This window comes from Sturnira hondurensis, unplaced genomic scaffold (genome assembly GCF_014824575.4).
Source record: "Sturnira hondurensis isolate 20B ecotype Veracruz unplaced genomic scaffold, ASM1482457v3 Scaffold0014302, whole genome shotgun sequence".
In the NCBI taxonomy this organism is placed as follows: Eukaryota; Metazoa; Chordata; class Mammalia; order Chiroptera; family Phyllostomidae; genus Sturnira; species Sturnira hondurensis.
Genome location: NW_028086933.1, coordinates 9,793,709 through 9,806,202, shown reverse-complemented (window position 1 = coordinate 9,806,202; position 12,494 = coordinate 9,793,709).

The window sequence follows — 12,494 nt, the reverse complement described above, 5'->3', positions numbered from 1 at the left end:
TTTGCAAGTCTGGGTTCTGCCCACCACTTCGCATCTGTAGGTTTTCCATATAGAGCTGAGTCACATTTGCATGGCCAGGACAAACCGGTCTCCTACAGGTACCTTGAAAGAGGGATTCAAGCAAAATATCATTACAATCTTGAAGGAGAAACCAAGATATTCAAATAAGATTCATGAAGGTGGTGGACATTGATTTAAACCTTGAAAAGGAGAAAGAAGTTTCAGTAGTATGAATGATATTCTAGAGCATAGGCAAAGGTTTATTGCCAGGAAATCACAAATTGTGGTAAGGAAATAGAAATCTGAATTCTATTTTATTGGGCATTTACATAAGTGTCTTGGGAGATAATGGGAGATAGCATGAGTCATGAGATAAAACACTTTTGAAACAAATGAGAAACATCTATAATTAATTCTAAAAGCATTAGGGAGCCAGGGAAGATTACGTTTGATTTCTTTGAAACCTAATTAAATCTCTGTTTAAGAATATTTTGTAAAGTTCACAACTCAGAAATGATTATCAATATCCAAATGTATAAAATGTATAAAATCCTATTATACAAATGTATAAAACAGTTGAATGTTTACTTAGCCCCACTAATAAGTGATAGGCAACTTGGAAGAGAAGTTCATTTTATTTATATTTTTCCCCAAATTACACAGCACAGTGTCTTGTGCTGAGAAGATAACAGATATTAAATGTCTTCAGCATTAGCCAGTCTCCATGGTTTGATAATTATCAAAATACTGGCATTCAACAAAATATAATTAGCTCAGAAATGAAACTAAATCTAATTTGCTTCTCTTTTTAAATTTCTAAAGGCACTTCAGGATCTTGCAGTCATCTGAGTAATCACTATACCCGTTGATTCACACTTTAAAGAAATGCATATGAGATTTTTCTGTTTTTAATCCTTAATACATTCAGCACTCAGCAAGAATTCTTTGTGCAGGCCGTAACTCAAAAGAGTCATTTTACTTATGCTTACCTATACTTATTAAACTGCTCTATTCAGATTTATATTATTATATTATATATTTAATTCATTGAATATGCTTTGTGTCTTTATGATTGTACTATACCACTTCAAGAGTTTTCTCTTTAAAGTATCAGTTCACATGCTATGTAGAAAACAATTTCTATATTGTTGTACTCTGTTACTCTATAAGTATTTTTTGCACATCGTTGTATCTAGCTGTTAGTAGGCTAAAAGAATGATTTTTTTTTTTGTATCAAAGCTTTGCAGGAAAGTTAGTAGGTATTTCACGGTGAACATAATTCTTATTGTATCTTCAATACTTCTGTCCTCTTGGCTGTGTTGTATACAGGATGGTACAGGAGCAGGGGTCACAAAGAAAGTCTATAAAAGACCAGATTAAATATGATCACTTGATACTTTCAGTTGTCGGCTAAATCTAAAAGCTTCAAAAGTTCTCCACATATATATTACATAACCTTGCAGCAGTTAAGTCTGGTTTCATTTGCTTCATTACACATTTGCCATCATCAACTAATTACATAAAATATTGAGCTGGCAAAAACTTACTGAGCAAATTGTATTGTGCAAAGTGCTTTTCTGGGCAACCAGAGTAAGACACACTTTCAAATATGTGGACATACGTACCTTCTTTGTGGTAGCTTAAAATTATTTTCAGATGATTACTATTATGTCTCTAAAATTTTAAATCTACTTTCACATTTTCTTGTGGTCAAAGGGTGGATATTGGAAAGTTGTTTAGTTTGTTAAAAATGTAACACAGCCAACAAAGTGATAGGCAGAGTTTTTTCCTCTATTTATTCCTTATGTCTCCAGCACTATATTAGGAGCCCAACAAATAGGAATGAATTTCCTAAGAGGATTTGTCAAGAACATTACTTAGTGCTCTGGTACTTTATGGAAAGTACGGGAAGTTGTTCTTGCCAGCAAGAAGTCTACTCTGGCTTTGACTCACGACTTGTTACTTGACTGAAGTAAAAGGGAACACTTAATTTGGGGCGATGCATTACTTGTTTCAACGAGGTGCCTTCAGGTCTAATATCATCGTGCTTCAGATAATACAACACTCTCTCATTAATAGATGAGAGTGGTTACAGAAAACTGGGAGTGAAGTTCATGGCTAGAGGGCAGTCTGGTAGACTTCCAGCCGAGAAGCCAAATCTGTGCTCATGTCCTATTTCCTTATAATCCTGAATTCAGACGAGAGCATAGTCAGTGAATTGCTCACAGCCCAGCCATGCCCAGGCAGCCCTATTTGCAGTATATATCAAAACACACAAGTGCACACACATAAACACTGTACTCAATGTCTATACTTTACCCACTCAAAAATGAAACCATTCAAGAAAAATCAAATCAAAGTATTCTTTGTATGACATAAATAAGTTCTGCTGTCAAAGTACAGCCGGAAGAATGAAAGAAAGTGTAGTTTTCCTTTCATACCTAAATTTCAACAGGGACACTGGGAGCTATAATGAGATTCCTATGAAAACTACTGACTGTCTGTATGGCATTTAGTTTCAATTCAGTAAAAGTGAAACTTCTTGAGGAGTCTTCCTGGCATGTGTGGAAGCCCAGTGGGTGATGAATGGTTAGAGGAGCTGGCTGTTAGGAGAATTTCCGCACTAAGTTAACTTACCACCATCATCTGCTTCCTAAACTCATTTGCAATCACCAGCTGTCAACGGGAGGTTTTACACTTGACAATGTGAAACATGGATCTGGACACCAGATTTCTTGTTTTTACAAAAATCTTTCATATGCTCTTAGAAAAGAGAAAAATCCATTCAGTTTTAGTTGTGAAATTGTTTCAGTGTATTTGCTGTGGCTTTATTTTTTGGATGTATGTGTTTATGTATGTGGTTTTTATAGGTCTGTATATGCATGCATACCTGTGTACCTATAATTTTAGTGATTCCTCCAGCCCATACTTCATAATTTCCCATTGGTCCTATAATATAGCCACTGAAATTTTAAAAGAAGATTGCTATATCTAAATGATTATAGCATAAATATATTTATTGATATTCTTTTATTCCTGGATCAGGAGTTAATTCACAGTTGTGAATATTCCATATAACTGAAGGTAAAATCTTTAAAGTCCACTCAAACAATTACAAATTTTCAATGGAAAATGCATTACATAATAGATTTTTTAAAAGACTTATTTATTTATCTTTAGAGGGGAAGGGAAGGAGAGAGGAAGAGAAATATCAATGTATGGTTGCCTCTCATGGGTCCCTGCTGGGAACTGGCCTGCAACCCAGGCATGTGCCCTGACTGGGAATTGAACCTCAATCCTCTTGTTCGAAGGCCTGCACTCAATCCACTGAGCTACACCAGCCAGGGCTACATAATATATTCTTGATGTTGTTAGGGAATGGATCCTAATACCATTGTAAGTCTTATTATCTGTTACCACTTTGGTAAATAGCACATCTAATGTGACCAGGTGTAATCTAAATCATTTTTCTATACATAATAATGACAGAAAAAAGAAGTAATGCTGAATTGTGGGTGTGGTCATTGTGGTCAGTTCCTGGGCTTACTCTCTTGCCAAATAATGACATGGTACTGAAATTCAAGCTCACCCTTAAATAATGATGGCCACAAATACTAAAACTAGAAAAATTACTCTTGTTGTTTCTAGTCTTTTTTTCAACTATTCTTATTTTTGAACCATGATTTAGAAGTTTGAGTTTACAAGGACATAAACTTTACATAAGTAAACTACTATTACCCCAAATGCATTGCAGACTGTAACTGGTCAGATGTATCATTTGGACAACAGAAGAAGCAAGAACTACAGTAGTCTAAATACATCCCTAAAGAATACAACATGCTTAAAAGAAATTCAGTATAAGATAATCTGATAGGCATGTGTATTATTTTATTATTTAAATCAGTGATTTTCAACCTTTTTATTTCATGGCACATATTAACTACTAAAATTCTGTAGCACACTAAATATATATATATACATATATATATATATATATATAGCCAATCTGACAAAAATATGTATGATTTTGACTCATTCACACCAAATGTCTATTGTTGTGTTAGCTGTTGTCTTTTTTTTTTTTGACAATTGAAGGAAAAAGAGGTTCATTTCCCCTGACTAAATGGCCAGGTATTGCATGTTTTAAAAATGCTTGAGGCATACTAGTTGAAAATTGCTGATTAAAATTATAATGATCTCACAGTAATTTTGAGCCATCGACAGGATCCAAAAATAAATCTAACAAATGCCTGGTAGTGCACCAACTAAGTATAGTAATCAGAGCTTACTATAATATAATGGTTAACAGAAAGAATGGCTTTAAGAATCAAATGGACATGAGTTCAAATCCCAATTTTAGCACTTCCTCACTGTGTATCACAATAGGTTAATTAACTTCTTTTTCAGTGTCTTAACATAAAAATGGGAATATCATTGTCCTTCACATAAAGTAGACGGGAAACTGTTCAGAAGAGCCCGTGGTGCATTAGCAGTGCCCCTCTCAACACTCAAATATGTGCTTACAATAATGTCTATGTGCACCAAATTATGGGAATTCCAGAGAAAATTATTAAATAGTAGTAGGGAAGGATTGCCACCTTGAAAATCTTGCAGTCTTACCAAAGAGGAAAAATTATATATAAACAGTTTACCATAGAAAATATATGTGAATAAAATAATAAAAACATAGCATCTATCATTCTGTGTGACTGTCAAATTCTCCTTTTTTTTCTGCCTAATTTGCTGCTTGTAACTTGGTAAGAGTCTTAGTTCTCAGACCAGACACGTTAAGAGAAACCTCAACAAATTTAAAAAAGCAGTGATACGCGACTTCCCGACAATCTCTTCCACAGAGAATGCTTTAGTCCTAACTCTGTTACTTATATCATGGCAGCTAGTGAAGCTAATCAATGTTGCACAGTAAACATTGATCCTAAATATCCTGCCACATGACATTTGATCAACAATTGACTTTCCCATCATCCTCGCTTACAACAGTGGGAAGTGCAATACAATCATGCATATGAATCATGAAAAATTAAGGAACCCGGTATCATTTCTAGTAATAGAATTTAAGAGGTCCAGAATCCATAAGAATTATCCCAAGTTAAAAAAAGAGAGAGAGAGAGAAAACAAGAATCTCTAGGATCGGCCGTGTTTCCTATCTTTGCTTTTCTCCAAAGGGTTCTGGCAGACCATCAGTGACTGTGGAATACTGAGAGAGGAGGCGGATGCTTCCCAAGGTCTTGCCACTCTTTCAAGGCCATTCAGCTGGTATCACTTTCTGTTTGAAGTGCAACATATTCCTGTTGTGAGAGTTAAAAGTGATCAATTTTTATTTAACTGAAAAGTAGTTAGAGTTAGAATTTGTTCTCATTAAATCCATAAAATGGAAAAGGGATTATGTAAAATATTGAAACCCTTCTTTGCTTCCTGACCAGGTACCTCAATAAGCTCCTGAGTTTTTGACAGTGCAGGGGGTGGGGAGGGAGGGAGGTTGGGTCTTAAAAGCCCATTGGAATATGAAATGGATTGAATATGTTAGGTGTAACTTATGGTGTTATAGGAGAGAGAATACATTATTCTACATCCAAAAACAGATAAATAAGTAAGAAAAAAGGATAATAATGAAAATAATGATATAATATTTCAATTGCTTTATTTCAATAAATGTATTATGGAGGCATTTATAGTTATTTCCACTTGACTGATTAAAAAACTATGTCTAAGAGAGTTTGACTCTTGACCAACTTAACCAGTCAAATCTAAAAATAAACTCAGGATTCTAATTAAGGTCTACCATTCTTTTTCTAGACACTAAAATCTATCATTTATACTGGCTGAAAGAAAGAGTTTCTGCGTGACTGTGATAGACAAAAAAAAAAAAATCTGGGGAAGTAAAATTGTTGCACATCCATGTATATTTATAAACTCTGTATTTAGCCAAGGCTGGTGTGGCTAATTGAGTGGAAGCCTGCAAACAGAAAGGTCCTGGTTTGATTCTCATTTGGGGCAAAGTCCTGGGTTGAGGGCCAGGTGTCTGGATGGGGGTGTATGAGAGGCAACCAGTCAATGCATTTCTCACACATCAATGTTTCTGTCCCTCTGTTTCTCCCTCCCTTCCCATCTCTCTAAAAATAAATAAATCGAATCTTTAAAAAATAAAAATAAAATAGTTAAAAATTTAAAAAGTAAAATTAAAAAATAGACTGCATTTAACAATTTATATTTTAAAAATTATCTGTGTATATCAGATTATTTGTTGATTTATGTATTCATTTAGTAACTTTGTTTACTTGTTTGCTGACCGACCGGTCACTTCTCTGTTGCAATTCTTTGTTTGAATAGACCACTTTTCCGCACCCTCTGAGGTACAGGGTAGCCTTAACCTTCCAAAAGGTAAGTCAGCTTGCCAGCTGAAGTTGTTTTCAATTGGTAGGGGGGCCGCACTGTTATTTTAGTTCTTACAAGTCAATCTATATATAAAACACCGTGAAAAGTAAATAGTCTTAAGAGTCAGGTAGACCTGAGTCTGGATCCCAGTTGAGGCAGTCCCTATGTGCCTGGCTTATAATGAGGAATTTGCTAAGATTAAACGGGGTGAATGCAAAGTTTATCACATAGTTGTGCTGCTATAGTATGTTCGCAATGTGCGGCTGGCACTTTGACTCTTGGTAGGAGTACGTCAGAACCTCTGCTTGCAGTCTCACTACAGTTGGTTGGAGTCCCCCTTTTTTCGAGGCCTCTTTTCAGACTAACTCTGTAGTTAGCTGGGATTACAGGCCCACATGCCCTGCAATTCTGCGGCCTCAGCTGTGTATGTGTGGACTTCTCACTAAGAACCATGAATGAAGTTGATGGCCTTCTCTTGGCCTGAACAATTTCTAGCATGATGCTAAACTGAAACTTCTCGGCTACGGCGAGTTATTTGACTGATGAAGTCTCATTTTCCTCATCTCTCCCCTAAGAACGCTGTAATGTTCCTCAGCCAAGTTCAGGCCCCACACGTCCCTTTTTTTCTCAAGCCTCAGATGACTTAGCTACCATCATAGAGGCAAATTCCACATTTCAGTAATTCTCCTTAAGCCCTTATTCTACTTAATTTTGCTTCTTTCTCCTTATACATATTTGTAGAACTTCCAAAATATCTTACATTGTAATTTATCTGAATAAAGCGGTGCACCTCATACGTTTATGACTATTGTATAATGGTACAAAAGAGACATAATAATGTGCCCCAGCTCAGTGAAACTTTGCCCCACCCTGGACTGATCTGAATTTGTTAAAAATAATTTAAATGTAAATGATACCTTAGTTCTTCAATTGCAAGCCAACCTTCTTTTATGTTTAAATTCTGTAAAAGTCTCCAAATATTCCACCCATAAAGTTCTAACATATTTACCATCATGTATTCTTACATTTTCTATTCTTTTGTATCTAACAGAATTCAATCCCGGGGGTTCTAAGAGAAGTGTTACCTATTTATTCCTGTGGGCGTATTTTTATGACTAGATTTTTTGGCACTCTAGGCTACCAGTCAGGAATTGCAAAGAAAACAATGATAAACTTTAATTCCAAATGTATTTACAATGATGAAATCCATAGTTTAGTGTACATCTTTAGATCTTTTCAGAAGTGAATTAAAACTTAATACACTGAATTATAGTCATGCATCACTTAAACAGTGATACATTCTGAGAAGTAGGTGATTTCAACATCATGTGAACATTGTAGAGTTTGCCTACACCAACCTGGATGGAATAGCCTAGTATACACCTAGGCTACTTAGTCTAGCCTACTGCCCTGGGCTACAAACTTGTACATGTTACTGTACTAAATACTCTAGGTAATTATAACACAAAGGTAAGTTTTTGTCTATCTAAATATATCTACACACAGAAAATATACAGTAAAAGTACAGTGTAAAAGATGAAAATGCCACACCCGTATAAGGAACTTTCCATGAATGGAGCTTGTAGGACTGCAAGTTGCTCTGGGTGAGTCTGTGAGTGAGTGAGTGTAAAGCTCTAGGACATTACTGTGGACTGTCTCATAAGTCCTCCTCCTGTTTCTCTCTGACAGGGTCAGAAGGAGTAAGGAATCAACATGGAGACATACAAGAACATAGGGGATGGTCACGGCAATGTGGTTTGGCCTACTACATGTTGGAGCCGTAGTCAGATTAAGAAACTGTGGCACTCATAAAATATCAATATTCTGATTTTAGAATTTTTGGGGGGGTTTCATTGACCCTAACTGGCACAGAGAGCTCTCTTGTGAATTTACCTGGTGGAATAAATACAGTTAATGTATGTTTTACATCACTAAAACCTGAAAATATTTTCCAAGTACAAGGGCAAGTTGGCTCCACTCTAGCAAAGAACATTTTTACTAAAGTGGCAGTGCAACTTAATATTTTCTTTAAAAATATTTTATTTATTTATTTTTAGAGTAGGTGATAGGGAGGGAGGTTGGCTATTGCACTCCCCAACCAGGGATCTAGCCCCGAACCAAGGCCTGTGCTCTGACCAGGAATCAATGGGCGACCTTTCACTCTGTGAGGTGATGCCCAACACACTGAGCCAACCTGGTTAACAATTTAAAATTTCTTAAAGTAGCTAGCTCTTGTGAACCTGTGATCTTGTGCAGTATCTTAGGTTCTCAACAAAGAACTCACAGCAATGTACTCTACAGACCATCAGGCAACATCTGAGAGGGTAGCACCACTGACTACGAAGTGCTGGGGAGATGAGCTCCTCTGTGCTGGAATAGGTCAGTGGCTGACTGATCGGGACATAGTCTGTGCATTTGTAATTGAGGTGCTGTGAGTGAGAGGGAACTAACCGGCAAGCTGCACAGGCACTGCTACCATCAGAGAAAGTAACATATTTCTTTGCATTTCTTACAGGAAATTCAGCTCCATTATAATCGAATGGGACCACCATCATACATGCAATCTGTGGTTGACTGAAACATTGTTATGCATCGCACAACTGTAGTGTGATTGGGAAGCTGAAGCAATTACTCTTATATATCATTCACTCATCAGATCATGTTAAGATACAGACACTTCAAAATATTTCAACTTATTATGTATCACCTACAATAAGGCTGTACAGACCCATACAGAGTGATCCAACTGCTGAGTGCAGCTGTATTTTATGTCAATCACATTATGTTAACTCTATATAATATTGTCTATTAAGAAAAATTTACCTGATATGAAAGCTGTTATGTATTTTTAAATCTTTACTCCCTCCCATGATCATCCATCATGTAATTTCAAAGGAATGTGATCACCTTAAGTGAATTGTAAATGGTTTCACACTGTGGTCAAATGGGTGGTATAACTTTACTAACAAACCAAGTGTCTTGTGCATTGTCAAGATTATCCTAAAATATTTTAAGTAATGGTAACTTTTCAAGAATATAGTACTATACTTTAGGTATACATATATTTCCAATAAAATATTCATACTATTTATTTCACATGTACCATATTTAATATGATTATAAAGTCATCAGAGTGGATCCTAATTCAATATGATTGTGTCCTTACAAAAAGGAAAATTTTGTTATGGATATAGACCCATAGAGAGAGAAGATGCTGAAGAGGCAGAGGGAGAAAACCACGTGCAGACAGAGGAAGAAATTGAAATTATGTTGCCAGCAAACCAGTGAATGCCTGGGGCTGCCAGGAGCTGAGAGACACCAGGAGGGATCATTCCCTACAGGCTTCCAGAATCGTGCGACACAGTTCTGTTGTCATACACCCCCCAGTTTGTGGCGCTCTGTTTGTTACTGAAGCTGCAGGAATATGATCAGCCTTCCTTCCTTCACTTTTTTATTTCATTGTTCAACACTTTTGGCAATACGATTCCCCTAGACAACATCTTCAGACCTTTTTTCTTTTCTCAAACTTCAGCACTTCCTTTCAGTTCTCATTCTCAGCTGATAAAATATCTATCCCTGAGCACAATATGTTCTCCTTTTCTCAACACAATATATATAGATAACGGTGTAAAAAGATGATGAGATTATTTTCACTGGACAAATAAAAACCTTAAGAAGAGATCCTCCATCGGCACCTATCACAACTCCACCCCTACTATTACCTTCATCAGTCTCATTATCAGAGTCTCTTCCATTGTTCCATTGGGTTCTTCTCATTCTTCAGTCTTAAATGTTGGAGTCCTTCTGTTGGTGTTTGCTCTTTGCTTTCTACACTCACTCCCTTGCTGATCATATCTACCCTAATAGCTAAGAATAAGACCTACATACAGGAGCATTCAAAATTCATATTTCCAGGCTAGACCTCATCCCTCATCTCTAAATGTATTAATGCAACTGCCTCCTTTCCCACTCCTATTGCATTTCTAATGAACATCTCAAACATAACCCATCCAATACAGAACTCCTAATAAATGGCTCAGGTCTCCACTCCACATCAACCTTCCACATCTCAGTATGAGGTAATTTTATCTTTCCGGTTCCTTAGGACAACAAAATTTTGGATATTCTCCTAATCACCTCCCCCTCTCCAGATAATCTCCTTCTTCCGAGGGTCCTCCCTCTTCCTCCTTCTTGCTGTATGTTTATTCATAGTAGTCTTGCCATTATACTTTATTTGTTAGTCTGCTTAAATATCTGGACTGCAATATTAGTAGCAGAAATATGGAAGGGAAGAAAGTAAGAAATTCTGAACACAGAACTACCACTTAGGGATTTTAGTGTAATGAGCTCCTAGATTAGGAAGGGATATGGGAAAAGAAATAAGACTAAAGAACATTAAAATGTTTTTAAAAATCACATTTCTGCAAGGCTATTTGGGCTCAATAGTTGTGTACTGGAGCTCAATGTTTAAACTTATAAATCACATGGAAAATATCAGAGAAGAAAATGGAGCCTAAAAAACAATGCCATCGTATGCTGAGACGTAGTTTATTTTATAAAAGGACCTCCATTTTGCAGTATTTATTTAGGCACAAGACATTTGGGGGAAAGTGTTGTGGCACTGTAAAAAAAAAAAAGGAGAGTTTGGGGAAACAATAAAATGACATTTCCAGTATGTAACTTTATTAACAATTCTGAGGGTAGTCTCTCATCAGAATTGTTTTTATAAATTACTACTGGGAGAACTATTTGCATTCGTGTGTGTGACTGGCAAGCATACATATCTAGATCCTACACAAATGAGCAGGGTCAACTATAAAACAGAGATGATGGGTCACAAATGTGCCAACGGTTATGCTCCACTGAGGGGGCTCCCATTTGCTCAGCACAAGCTGGTCTGGCACTTGCTGGGGAGACCTTACGCTCTTCCACACCTGGCTTTTGCTTATGATAATAAAGCCAGATTTTCCTCAGCAGGGCAGTGGCCCACAGAGCAGCCAGAAATGCCATTGTATAGTAGGTTGATTGATCTTTGCCTTTCTAAAAATACCTCAGTGTGCATGTTAGTCCTTCATTACTACTCGGTGCGCAGCTCCTAGATATCCATATATATAAGGTATGAAAGGGCAAATTTTGCCCAGGTTCCTGTTCTTATTCTTACAAGTTTTGAGGAAAAAAAAAATAAAAGCATCAGTGTGAATGGTGTAGATCAAATGGGGTCACAGGGGAAATAACATCTCTCACCCTTAAATATCACACACATCAAATTCTCAGGATTTTGGGAAAATTCTACCAAACGTCTGATTCTTCACTGTTGTGTCAGCTTTTATGAGGTAAACAAACACCTTAATCACAGGCATGCTGGAATCTTGCAAGAGAAATTAAATGACGATATTTTTGAGAGAAAAATTCATGGGAGGTAATCTGAGAGTGGCTAGTCCTTTTTCTCCTGAGAGGGCAATAAAAAAAGACCTTTTTTCTCACAACATAAGTTCAAGAAAATGTTCAGAAAAGGAGTTTCACTATTAATAGTTCTATTAAATTATATGACTAATTACTGAATTATCAGCTTTTCAACGAGTATCTTTTTTTTTTTCCCTATTGGAATCACAGTTCAAGGGGAACAACTAGGCACTGGAAATCAAATCTTAGTTTGAATCCCTGCTTCATCACTTAGAGTCACTTTGAAGAGGCCATGTAATGTTTCTAAGCCTCAGTTCCCCTATCTTTAAAATACAGGCAGTGTATCTTAAAGTTTTAATTATTAACAGATAAAACAAATGCCACATATTCAGCACAGTGTTTGTTTCATCAAAGTAGGTGTCTACGAAACAGCTATTAACATGAGTTAATGAATGTTAGGAATGACATTCCTTTGTAATTTGTAATGTTATTGAGTAAAGCAAAAATAGTGCGTGTTTGACGTTGCATATTGCTTTAATGGATCACTGTTTACTGAGTAAATTAGACAATAAGGTAAGAAGAAATATGATGGTGAGTTGCCTGAGATCACACAGGAAGCACACCGTTTGGGGTAATTATTTCTAGACTCTTGCCAGGCCTCAGTTGCTGCCATCCTGTGAATTTTCTCTTTACCACCT